This window comes from Natator depressus, chromosome 9 (genome assembly GCF_965152275.1).
Source record: "Natator depressus isolate rNatDep1 chromosome 9, rNatDep2.hap1, whole genome shotgun sequence".
Classification (NCBI taxonomy): Eukaryota; Metazoa; Chordata; order Testudines; family Cheloniidae; genus Natator; species Natator depressus.
In genome coordinates this window covers 81211451-81223882 of record NC_134242.1, presented here as the reverse complement: position 1 = coordinate 81223882, position 12432 = coordinate 81211451, and the positions used below count along the sequence as shown (strand labels likewise).

Genomic DNA, 12432 nt, shown 5'->3' with positions numbered 1-12432 from the left:
TGGTTCCCAGACAATGGGAGCTGTGGGGGTGGCACTTGGGGTGGGGGCAGCATGCGGAGCGCAGCTCCCTGGGTGCCCCTAGGCATAGGAGCCAGAGGGGGGACATGCTGCTGCTTCCGGGAACTGCACAAACCAGCCCCCGACCCTGCTCCCCATCTGGAGTGCCGGAGCGGGGCAAGCCCCAGACCCTGCTCCCCAGCGGGAGCTTGAGGGCTGGAATAAAATGTCTGGTGGGCCGGATGCTGCCTGCGGCCTGTAATTTGCCAACCCCTGCTCTAAAACCATGTTATAATTTTTTTTATATGTAACCATGTGACTCCAATATTCTTACTCGCTATTACTTGAATCTCTATCTCTTTGATAGATATATTTATAGTGAAAACAAGAATAAATTTAAGTGGTGTGGTATTAAGAGAAGTGCTGGTACACAGTAGAATCTTACATGCTGGTGCGTACTGTTCCTTTCGGGACAGCAGACCTGGTTACTCTGTGAGTGTTGAATTGATAACGGCCTGGATGCTGCAGGAACACTCTGAGGCAGGGCTGACCCTAGGATTTTTGCCGCCCCCGCTTTTTTTCTGTGCCCCCCCCCCGCCCCCGGCTCCACCCCAACTCTGCCCCTTCCCCAAATCCCCAGCCCCGCCTCCTCCCGTGGGCATGCTCCATTTCCCCCCCCCCCATTGCTTCCTGCGACTCCCCTCCCTGCCCTAGCTCACTTCCGCTCCGCCTGCTCCCCTGAACACGCTGCTGCTCCACTTCTTCCCCCTTCCCTCTCAGGCAAGGGAGAGGCAGCACGTTCAGGGGAGCAGGCGGAGTGGAGGTGAGCGAGGGTGTGGGGGGAACGCAGGAAGTAATGGGGGTTAAAGGAACCGCTCCCCACCCCAGCTCACCTCCACTCCGCCGCCGCCTCCCCTGAGTGCGCTGCTGCTCGGCTTCTCCTCCCTCCCAGGCTTGCTGTGCGAAACATCTGTTTCACACACAGCAAGCCTGGGAGGGAGGGGGGAGAAGCGGAGTGGCAGCGGGCACCCTCAGGGGAGCAGGTGGAGGCAGAGCGGAGGCGAGCTGGGGCGGCGGGGGCACATTTCTAGGGGTGGCATGGTCGGCGCCGGAACGCCGCCCCTAGAAATGTGCCGCCCCAAGCACCTGCTTGTTTTGCTGATGCCTAGAGCTGACCCTGCTCTGAGGACTCACGGGTTGGTGTGTAGCTATCACTACCTGTCAGAGGAGGATTAGGGTGCTTTGGGACCCTTCACCAGAGTGAGTGGGGGCCCCTCCCTACCCCTTCCACATGCAGTTCCCGCCCCCCACCCTGGTGCTCCTACCAGGGAGTGGGAGCTTCCATTCGCCAGCCCGGCATGCAGGGGCTTGCCCCCCTCCACCCACCTGGCACTTCTGGCAAGCCCCTGGGCCCTGACCCCGCTGCCCAGCAGGAGTTCCAGGCAGAGGGGGGCAAGCCCCTGTGCCCCAACCCTGGTGGGAGCACTAGACAGGCGGAGGAAGCGGGGCACCCATTTATCCAGGGCTCCACAATTGGCTGGGACCCCTGGGCATGGGCCCCATTGGCCCAGTAACTAATCTGCCACTGTTACCTGTACACAGAGAGAGGCCTGCAGAAGCCTGGATTGTAGTGGTTGTGCTGCCAGAGGCTGGTGGTTTCAGGGAGTTGATCTACATCAGGCAGAGACAAGATTGCTTCTCACTAAAGGCAGGTGGCAGTAATGAGGTGCCTCACAACCCTAGATAACTTTAGGGAGCATCACATCGCTCTCTTGGCTTTCTCCCTCTCCTTGTCCTGCTCCTCCTTTTCTCCCTGTGGGAATTCTACACCTAAAAAATCTGCAATAAAAAATTAAAAATTCTGTGCACGATATTTTCAAAATCTGTAAAAGTCTGCATATTTTATTTGTCAAAATAACAATATAATCACACCAGTTTCAATCATTTTTGGTTATTTATTTCAAAATACCTGTCAGCAAGTATGTCTAACAATATAGACAACAAAAAAGATTCAGGAAATGTTTTTTGACAAATAGATTCCTTACTAGGCATATTAATACAGAACTCTGAGTAATAATTCATTTAAACTACAATACAGAACAGTATTTCTTGCACCCCTCAGAAGCAGTGCAAAGGCTTGGGGGAGTCAGGAGTAATGGAGGAGCTGAGGGAGAGGCAAGTAAATTTCTGGACAGGAGCGTGGGTGTGAACTTAAAGGGTTGTTGGGTATGGATGGGAAAAGTACGGAACAGGGTTTTTGAGGGGTGGGGAGGGATTGTGAGGGAGCTTCCCCCATGCAGACACTGGCTGACCCCTAGCCTCTCCCATTCAGTCAGGCACATCTGCCCGTCCCCATGTGTTCCTCCACCCCCACAAAAACACCCACTCCCCCATCATTTTGTGGCCCTGCACCCCCTCCCCCCATGTGTCTGTACCACCACTCAGCCACCCTTTCACCATGTGACTACCACCTGCCACCATTCCAAAGAGGATGGATCTAGACTGTTCTGAATGGTAGCAGATGACAGAACAAGGAGTAATGGTCTCAAGTTGCAGTGAGGGAGGTTTAGGTTGGATATTAGGAAAAACTTTTTCACTAGGAGGGAGGTGAAGCACTGGAATGTGTTACCAAGGGAAGTGGTGGAATCTCCTTCCTTTGAGGTTTTTAAGGTCAGGCTTGACAAAGCCCTCGTTGGGATGATTTAGTTGGGGATTGGTCCTGCTTTGAGCAGGGGGTTGGACTAGATGACCTCCTGAGGTCCCTTCCAACCCTGATATTCTATGATTCATGTGGACCTGCACCCCTCCCCTGTCACCACGTGGCACTGCTCCCATTCAGTCCAGTCTGCCCCAGTCTGTCCTCCCCCACTAGCCCTCATGAGCCCCTTTCTGACCCTCCAGCAGCCACACGCTCTCTGTCTCCCTATAGCCACTGTCTCCTGACCTGGCCCAACAGGCGGTGTGAAGAAGGCAGGCTCTTTCTCTTCCCTAGCTGGCTGGGAGCTGCTGCTCTGTTATCACCACAGTGCCCTCTGGTGGGCAAAAAGTGGAACGGCAGTTCCAGCCAAGTTATTTTCTGCTGTGGCTGCTCTGTTCTAGCACCATAGTGCCATTTGGTGGGCAAAAGGCGGAACTGCAGCAACTTTCTGGCAGAAGCTGTTTTCTGCACAAAAAAAATTAAAAATATGCATGGCTCATTAATTATGCACGCACACAGTGGCACAGAATTCCCCCAGTAGTAATGTTCATCTGACCTGTGCCCAAAGTCACTATGCATTCGATGTTGCAGGTTAGCCCCACTGGTTCAGGGTCCTTTCCCCAAAAGGCCTGGGTGGCTGCCTGAGTCCAGCAGAGCTGGAAGATCCTGCCAAATAGAAACAAAAGCATGTTGTTTGTGTATGGAAAGAAAGAAAATAATCCCCCCTTTACATTCTGCGTCATGGCAAAGCCACAGGTTGATACTTTGTATGCCTTCATTTTATCGCTGTACATTGGCTTGTTCAGACATTGCTGCTAGTCAGGTTACCAGCACCTAGGCACACTACGGTAATGATTTCAGACTTAATGCATTTACAAAAAAAAAAATTGGTTTTGGGACCTAGTTGTGTTCAGCATGTGAGTGTGGTGTTAACATTATTTCAGGCTGGAGAAGGCTTAGAGGATGTTAGGTCCCAGACTGGGTGAGAGAGGGGAGGGAGCAACTTTTGCAGGCTGGTAGTCTAATCCCATCTATCTATGTGAAAGACATTTTTTTATTTTCTGCTGACTGAACAGCATATTAAGGAATAGAGAGGGCACTCTGGGCTTTTAGTTTAACCCCTTTGGGGACAACATGGAAGGAAGCAAGGAACAGAGACTTAGAAAAGCAATTTCTTAACCACAGTGACTTTATACTTGAGAGTTATAAATCTTTAAAAATAAAATAACAGTGCAAATGCTCTCCCTCTTCTGACCTGATCTCACCCCTTCTGTGAATCTGAGATTTGTCAGCTGGGTGGAGTTCCTCCTGCAAGTCTCTTGGGGTTGTGAGTGTGTGTGTGAGAGATGGGAGCAATGGTTGGCCACCCTTTCAAACAGCAGAACCCTGCCCTTAAGTAGCGTGTCTCCTCTATGACATATGCTTAATCAGTCCTGCTTCAGCCCCTGCTTGCACCCCTTTGGTTCTCAAAATAAGTTCTCGCGCCTCTTATCAAAAATCAAAATATGTTCTTGCACCCCTTATCAAAAATCATTAAAGCAGGTCAGTTCTTTAAACCTAGATATATTTTTTGTTTGTATATTACATTCATTAAAAAATGTATAATGTTAATAAATACATAGGTTTACAAAATACAAAGGGGTGCCTGTCCCCACCACAGCAGGCCCGTGTGTAGAAAAATCATTGTTCCTTTGGGGTGGGCCAGCAGTTGAGAATCGAAGTTGAATGTCCCAGACTGCAGTCTTGATGCTCAGTAACAGTTCTTCAATTAGGTGTCGAGCACCTATCCTGGTCAAGGCCACAATCTGTAAGACATTACAATAGGTTGTCCTAAAGTAAGTTTAGATGTGTGTTCAACACAGACTACAGAATGGAGCCATAATCTGATGCGGCCATATTCCGCTCTGTCACAACAGGTTGGGGGAAATGTACTAGCAGTAACCAGGGCTATTGCTAGCCTGATTTCAGAGGTAGTGTGGAGAAGGCCTAAAAGGTTGTAAAATAGTCTGCGTTGTTTCAAACCGGTGATGTGAAAATTGTCAATGATTCTCAAACTCTAGGGATTATAAATTGTATGCAGGAGGACACATCAGAAGAGGATGGATTATTTGAGGGGGAAGTTGGACTTTGGGGGAATTTCAATCATCATCCATCCAATTTAGAACAACAACTTTGGGAGAATTCTTGAAAGGTAAACTGATTCCACTATCAACCTCACTGCCTTTTTGAGTGAGCACAGAAGTTAAGGGCTTAATTCCTTCACATCATACATTTAAATCAGTGTGAGTAGGAACATTACTTATTTTAAAATTGCATGGTATTGGTAACTATACAAAGACAGATGTAAACGTCTGATTTGTAGCTACTGGCTACAATGCATGTTGCAACTACATAGTACTGGTAAGGTCAGGAGAGCAGTGAGTGTGTGTAAGAGGGCAGAGTGAAACACTGAAAGGCACTGACACCTTTCCTAGCTCTGAGTTTTGTTGGTCTCTTCCTGCAAAGAAGAATGTTCTCAGAATCCTGCTCTCACACCTGAGTCTCTTATTTGACAGTCTGGAAAATTAATATCCAGCTAAGGCATGTAGCTGCGCTTCCAGCAAGACTCTGCACTTTTTACATCCGTTTATGGCAGTACATAAAAGATCATAGTCCACAGATTGTTAATTTTTAAGATTGCTCAGACTGCTGTGTGGAATTAGATGCTGCTGATTTGCTAATATTTCATTTACAACGTTACTGTAGTATCTTAAATTATTAGCTTGTGGATAAGTGAAACCCAAGATGCTATACTGAATCCACAGCCCGAGGATAATCGCTGAGCATTGTATTTGTGTTCTTGGTAAATACCTGAATACTTAAATAATACCTGAGTCATCATTTTCTAAACTGGTTTCAGGCAGAATTTAATTATTTAATGGAACATAGCTCTTTATCTGCAAGAAAGCTCTCTAACCTCATCTAGCTGGTTATACTCTGCTAATCACCATGGTACCTGCCTTCCCTTGCATAACATCATCACTCTCTCTCCTTCTTAAAGGCAACAGAAGTTGTTCAACAACTGCCAAATTTGATATTGGTTACCCAGTGTTGCTGTTTGCAAATGTTCCATGCTTGGTGAGGTGCACCACCCCAGCATGCAATGTGCCTTTACAGCGCATGTGAAATTGCTGGCAGCATGACCTAGCAGAGAAGCTGCCAGATTTGCTTGTCTCTTTCCAATGCCACTTTGAAGGTAGCAGCATGTATGTGACTGTGCTGGGGATGGGGGAGGGAAATGAAGGAGTTATGCAGGCGAGGGAATGAGAGAGGGTGAAAAAACCCCAAACACATTTTTGAAATGAGTGAGAGATCTAACGAACAAATTCATATGTGTTTATTTTACTGAGCGATACCAGATGCACTGTCACTTTTTCTCTTGTGACCCTGCAGTGCTCCTGATTTATTACTCATATTTATATTTCTTTAAATCTTTCTATCAATGAAATTAAATGGGAAGAAAATTAGTTTATGGGTGAGATTTCAAACGTGCAAAAGCTAGAGGACTAAAAGTTATAATTTCCACAGCAACTGTATCTTGATCCTGGTGCACAATAATAATACTTGAGAGAGGTATAGATGAGCACAGGACTGGGAGCTCGGACTTCCGGTGCTCCTAATCCCAGCTCTGATTATGACTTGCTCTGTGGCCTTGGTCAAATCACTTAAAACCTCTGCCTCCATTTCTACAAATTGAGATAACATTTTTAGAGTATCAGAGGGTAGCTGTGTAAGTCTGTAGCCACAAAAACAACAAGGAGTCCGGTGGCACCTTTAAGACTAACAGATTGATTTGGGCATAAGCTTTCGTGGGTAAAAACCCCACTTCTTCAGATGCACGGAGTGAAAATTACAGATGCAGACATAAATATACTGACACATTTTTAGAGTGTGAGTTTGTTGTGGTGGGGACGGTGTCATTTATGGATGTACAACTAGCACATCCTGGATGCTTCCAGAAATGAGTACAAAATTATCATGAAAATGGCCTACTTTATAAAGGTGTTGAAGGCTGGTTGATTTGTAAAGTGTTATGATGACAGAGCACTACACAAAGGGCTAAGCAGTATTGTTTTTTTTATTCTACAGATACACAAGGGGCCCCAGCTGCAAATGCCGTGAGAACCACAGTTTCAAGTGGCCTGGCGTGTGTGTTAAAATCACACCCATAATGTTGTTTAATAGAGTTGTTTGGATTTTATATATAGCATTGTCCATTGTGAGAAGATGGCAGTAGAATCTTGTGAAAACTAAAAGTAGAAATAAGGAAATTGAGAATCTTCTGTAAGTAAGGAACAGGTTGGTAATAACATACTTTCAAATATAATAAAAGATTTAATTAAACCTGGAGAATATCTTAATATTTTATTAATTACATTTATAATGCTTATTTCCAGTCCTATATTCTACCTATTAAAACTTCCCAGTGGGTCAGAAGTTGTAATAGTAATCTATGCTTCAATTCCCAGTGTATTAGTTACAGGATATGCTGTGTGTATAACTCTATCAATGCTGCAGATGCCTGTCTGTGCCACATACTCTCAGTGCTAACAGTGCTGAAGCTATTTACATGGTCCTGTGAAAACAGATGTCATAAATATAAAGGGAAGGGTAACCATCTTTCTATATACAGTGCTATAAAATCCCTCCTGGCCAGAGGCAAAACCCTTTCACCTGTAAAGGGTTAAGAAGCTAAGGTAATCTCGCTGGCACCTAACCCAAAATGACCAATGAGGGGACAAGATACTTTCAAATCTGGGGTGGTGAGGGGGGAACAAAGGGTTTGCTCGGTCTGTGTTATGCTTTTGCTGGGAACAGATCAGAAATGTAAGCCTTCCAATTCCTGTTAAGTTAGTAAGTAATCTAGCTAGAAAATGCGTTAGATTTCCTTTTGTTTAATGGCTGGTAAAATAAGCTGTGTTGGAGGGAACGTATATTCCTGTTTTTGTATCTTTTTGTTGCTTTTGCCTAGAGGGATTCTCTATGTTTTGAATCTGATTACCCTGTAAGGTATTTACCATCCTGATTTTACAGAGGTGATTTTTACCTTTTAATAAAATTCTTCTTTTAAGAACCTGATTGATTTTTCATTGTTCTTAAGATCCAAAGGTTTGGGTCTGTGTTCACCTGTACCAATTGGTGAGGATTATTATCAAGCCTTCCTCAGGAAAGGGGGTGTAGGGCTTGGGGGGATATTTTGGGGGAAGTGGTCTCTTTCCCTGTTCTTTGTTTAAAACGCCTGGTGGTGGCAGCATACTGTTCAAGGACAAGGCAAAGTTTGTACCTTGGGGAAGTTTTTAACCTAAGCTGGTAAGAATAAGCTTAGGGGGTCTTTCATGCAGGTCCCCACATCTGTACCCTAGAGTTCAGAGTGGGGAAGGACCCTTGACAAGATGCATCTATTTTAAATTAACTAAATATATAGGGCCACTTTCTGATTCTCAGTGGTTCTTAGCTTTTTCCATACTGTTGACACCTTCTTCATTTTGCAATATGAAAAGGGGCTGGGTGGTCATGACCTCCCAAGAACACTTGTCTGTGACCTCCCCCCCGGGTTGAGAACCCATGCCCTTACTCCTATTGAATTGAACCTTACTCCACAGAGGGTCCCACTGAAGTCAATGGGACCACTTGTAGAATAACCTTACTCACGCTGGATAGCACCTTCTTAGAGCTCTGTCCCCTAGCGACAGACAAAGTGAGGTATAGGGTAGGGTGTCATAACGGAACACTAATAAATAGTGATAAACAATATTGAAAAATAAAGCAGCCTCTTAATTGTAATCAATATGTGAAGGTAAAATATCATACTTTAGACATTTTTGTATATTAATAATTGCATAATTAAAAAAACAACATAAGTCTTCTATTCCTAATGGATAAGTGTCCCTTGTCCACATATAAACATTTGCAGTGCTTAAATGTTCAATGTAAACGACCTGACAGTTTTCAGAGGGGTAGCCGGTTTAGTAAATTTGTTAGTCTCTAAGGTGCCACAAGTACTCCTCATTGTTTTTACCTGACAGTGTGTCATGTAATTCCTCCTGCAAAAGAACTACTGCAGAATAAAAGTTGACTTGTACAAACGAAATATTGACCTCCCTACCTATTTTTATATAATGCTTGTCTTTCATTTTTGCAGTGAGTGATTTTCTCTCTCCACCTTCCCACCCTTTTCAAGAAGTACTACAATAATTATATCATCAATTTGCTGTTCCTGCGTTTCAAGAGGTCCCTAATTTAGTTTCAAATCTATCTTCATGAACATGTTGTCCCTCCTGATTTTGGCAGGTAAACTAATGGATTTTCATTTCCAGAACCCTTTTAATCCAAATTACCTTACTGGAAGACCCACAGGTGTGGTTACTGCAAAGAGTGGCTTTTTTGTTTTGTTTTTCGGGGTTTTTTTTTTTTTTTTTGTAATTTAAACCTTGATTTACCCTCTTTATGCATTTTTTCTAGATTCCTTTCTTTCCATATGCAATGATACTCTGCATAGGTCACATGCAATATGAGGCTGACATCAATAACTCTACTGAATCAAGATGTTGCAATATGTGAAGGACGGAGCTAAGTCAATTCTGGTAGGCTTCTCTGTATCTTTAACAACAACAGGAGTTAGGGGTCTTCCTGTAGGAATACTGTTAGATATAATAGGTCTCTTTCTTAGGTTCTGGCTCCAGAGTTCTTATCTGCACTGATCTGAAGCAGTATATGTGGACATACCCTTGAGCTAAAATCCCCCCCCCCACCCCAGTGAACAGGGTCTATATCACAAAAACCATCATGACAGTTGGCTCCTTTGCCAACCTCAACACTGAGGTCAATTCATGGAGAATTAAAGGCTTTCCCATCCCTAAAAGGGGTCCTGCTAGGCCAGAGTTGAGGCAGGCTGGTGGGGCCACTTAGAAGCTTTGGTGCTGATAAATAGGACTTCACTCTCAAGGTCTGCACCTTTTCCTCAACTAAGTATGATGCCAGAACTGATAATCTGCAACACAAAACAAAGGTACAGACCATATACAGCGCTCATCTTTGCAAACAACCACTTTGCTTTTTGCTCTGTTGGCATCTTTCACTTCTCCATTTAAAAATTCAAGGTGGAATTTTATTTTGCCCAAAATCCACTTTCTTACAGTTTAAGGGTTTTCCTTAAAAAGTTCCTTCTTATTCTGATGTCATGTAGCTAATCTTGATTCCTGAATCTTCCAGCTTTGCTTCTGAGTTTTGCATCAAAAGTACTAAGATGCAATAATGCACTCATATCAGCTTTCTCCTGTGGAAAAACAATTCACTAAGTACCCCTGCAATTTGGCATAACTTTACACCTGTAGCAGTCTTGGTTCATGGGGGAACAATGGAACTGGAAAAACACTAGGGGTGTTCAAATCACGGTTCAGGTGCGCTGGAAGAGCGGTGTGTGAGAATCCAGGACTGGAATAGGAGAGGGTGCTGCAAATTAATATTGAGAGATGCATTGACAGAGCTGTATCAGGGACAGAAATGGAATGGGCAGGAAGATGGGTGTGGATTGGATGGAGGTTGAAGGTGAAGTATATTGGTAAAGCAATGTGGGAGCTCAGATGTGGAATAGGATACTACAAATCAGAATGAGAAGCATTGGCAGCAGAGCTGATTTAGAGCCTAGAACTGGAGTAGCAGCTGTCTTTAGCCTTTTGGGGTGCAGTCACAGAGCATATAAGGGCCTAGATGTGGTATAACAAAGGGTGCTGCAGGGGAGGGCTGAGGGGCTTTGACCTAGTAGTGAGGGAACTCTAGATGGGACAGGAGTGGGTGATGCAACCAAGTCCCATTGAGGGGAGGAAGCCTTACCCTCCACCTGCCTGCCTCATGCCTTTCTCTAGCCCGGTAGGTGGCTACACTTCCCAAGAGGGGTAGGAGGGCCCCAGTCCCGCTCTTCTGGCCCCTGCTCTGCCCTGCACCTTCCAAAGGGGAGGCCAGGCCCTTCTCAAAGTACGGTAGCTACCCTTATGGGACGCGGGGGAGAGGGAGCCTTCTGGGGGAAGGTCCCTCACCCTGCAGCAATGGGCACACTCCTGTTCAGTACACAGGGGCTTTGGAGAAGGCAGCAAGGGAGAATCCCAGGGCATGTGGGACATGATGCCCTCATACTCCCATGTGCGGCAAAGCCTCCCCTCCATCCCTTCCCCGGGGGCTTAGATCCACTGGCTCCCCCCCACCCCCCGACTGTGAGTCACTGATTTCTACCCGGCCGCTGCCCCGGGGGACAGCCCCGCTGCACACTCACTGCTCACGCAACCAGACAGGGTAGCCTCGCAGCGCGCGCGCGCTCCCTCGGGCTCAGCGGCCGTGCACCAGCGCTCGGGCGCGCTCCGCCGCTGCCGGGGGTGCGCGCCCTTTATGACAGGTGGCCGCGCGCCGCGCGCTCCCGGGGAAAGCAAGGTGGTGGTGGGAGGGGGGGAGGGGGAGAGAGAGTCGGTCCAGCGGCGGAGGAAACAATGGCAGCGGCGACAGCAGCGCTGTAGGCACCTTCTGAATGGGAAAAAGCAACCTGGGTGGGGGCGGAGGAGGAGGAGAGGAAGAAACAGCCGCGGCGGAGGAGGAGGAGGCGGAGGGGAGGAGGGAGCTGCCCGCCCCCCCCGCAGCAAAGCAGGGGGCCGCCGGCGAGCGCCGGGTGACTGCGAGCGGGAGCGGGCCGGGGGGGCTCGGCGGCCGGGGTCCCCGAATGGCTGCGGGGCCAGGGGGGCTGCCGTGAGCCGCGCCGGGCGCTAAGAGGCGCGGGGAAGCGCTGGCTCCATCACCCCCCGGAGGAGGGAGGCAGGCGCGTCCACCTGCGCGCACGGGAGAGCCGGGCTCATGGAGCGGCGGTGACTGCAGCAGCCGCCGCCGCAATCCCCAGCCTTGCCTGCTGGAGGCGGGGGGGGGGGGTGGCCCCCAGCCCGCCCCACGCTCCCCGGCCCCCCTGGCGGGCCCGGTGCCAAGGTAAGTGCCTGCACCCCGCAGCCGGGCGCGCTGCGCGTGCTGGAGTTTCTCTTGGGGGGGCGGCGGGGGTGCCCATCCAGCGCTCTCCGGGAGCCCCCCACTCAGCCCCGGCCAGCCTGGAAAGGCCTTTTCCTCTGTGGGGAGACGCAGCGCAGGCACACGCAGCCCCGAGCCGGCGGCTTGCACGGCTCCGATAGGGTGTGTGTGTGTGTGTGTGTGGTGATGATGATTAGAAATTGCATGTTTGAGAAAAGGTCTGTCTTGTTGCCGTCTCTTGCCAGGAGGGAAACATAAATTGTGTCAATCAAATTCCTCCAACCTTCCCTGTGTCTCTGGTGAGCAGTGGGAAAGCGGAGAAGGTTTCAAGGCGACTTGGGGGGTGGCGGGGCACGAGTTAAGTTTAACCCTCCCCATTCCAATCAATCCAGGGTGAATTTTCCAGAGAGGGAAATATTTAGTTTCCATGCTTTTGCTCCTGATTTATGTCTCTCTTCTTAAAATACTGAAAGTGGAATTTAGGGCAAAGGCTTCCAATAATTAATTAGTTGCTTTAATACGTGTTCTGAGGGGACAGAAAAGGGAGACTTGGATCAAATTGTAAGAGGCTCGTGGGGTCACCGAAAGTGTGTGAATATCACAAATGAATAGATTTTCTGCTGTGGAATCTACTAGTTTAGGAATTAAAATAGACGTGTGTTTTTGTCAGCCCAAAATTTGCCCTCTGAATTTTTGAA

General features: G+C 47.6%; 1 protein-coding gene and 1 long non-coding RNA gene across 2 annotated transcripts in view; one reads left to right on the top strand and one right to left on the bottom strand.

Annotated features, from left to right (window-relative positions):
• Positions 1 to 2922: 2922 nt before the first annotated feature.
• LOC141993605 (uncharacterized) lies at positions 2923 to 11090 on the bottom strand. The gene is made up of 3 exons (XR_012640903.1): positions 11004 to 11090; positions 3252 to 3361; positions 2923 to 3160 (listed from the first exon to the last, which is right to left on the bottom strand). It is a non-coding gene; the product is annotated as an uncharacterized LOC141993605 (long non-coding RNA).
• A 423-nt stretch (positions 11091 to 11513) lies between these two features.
• Positions 11514 to 12432, top strand: part of NEXMIF (neurite extension and migration factor) — a 234415-nt gene continuing 233496 nt past the window's right edge. Inside the window, 1 exon segment of the mRNA XM_074962443.1 lies at positions 11514 to 11698. The gene's annotated coding sequence lies outside the window, so the exon portion shown is untranslated.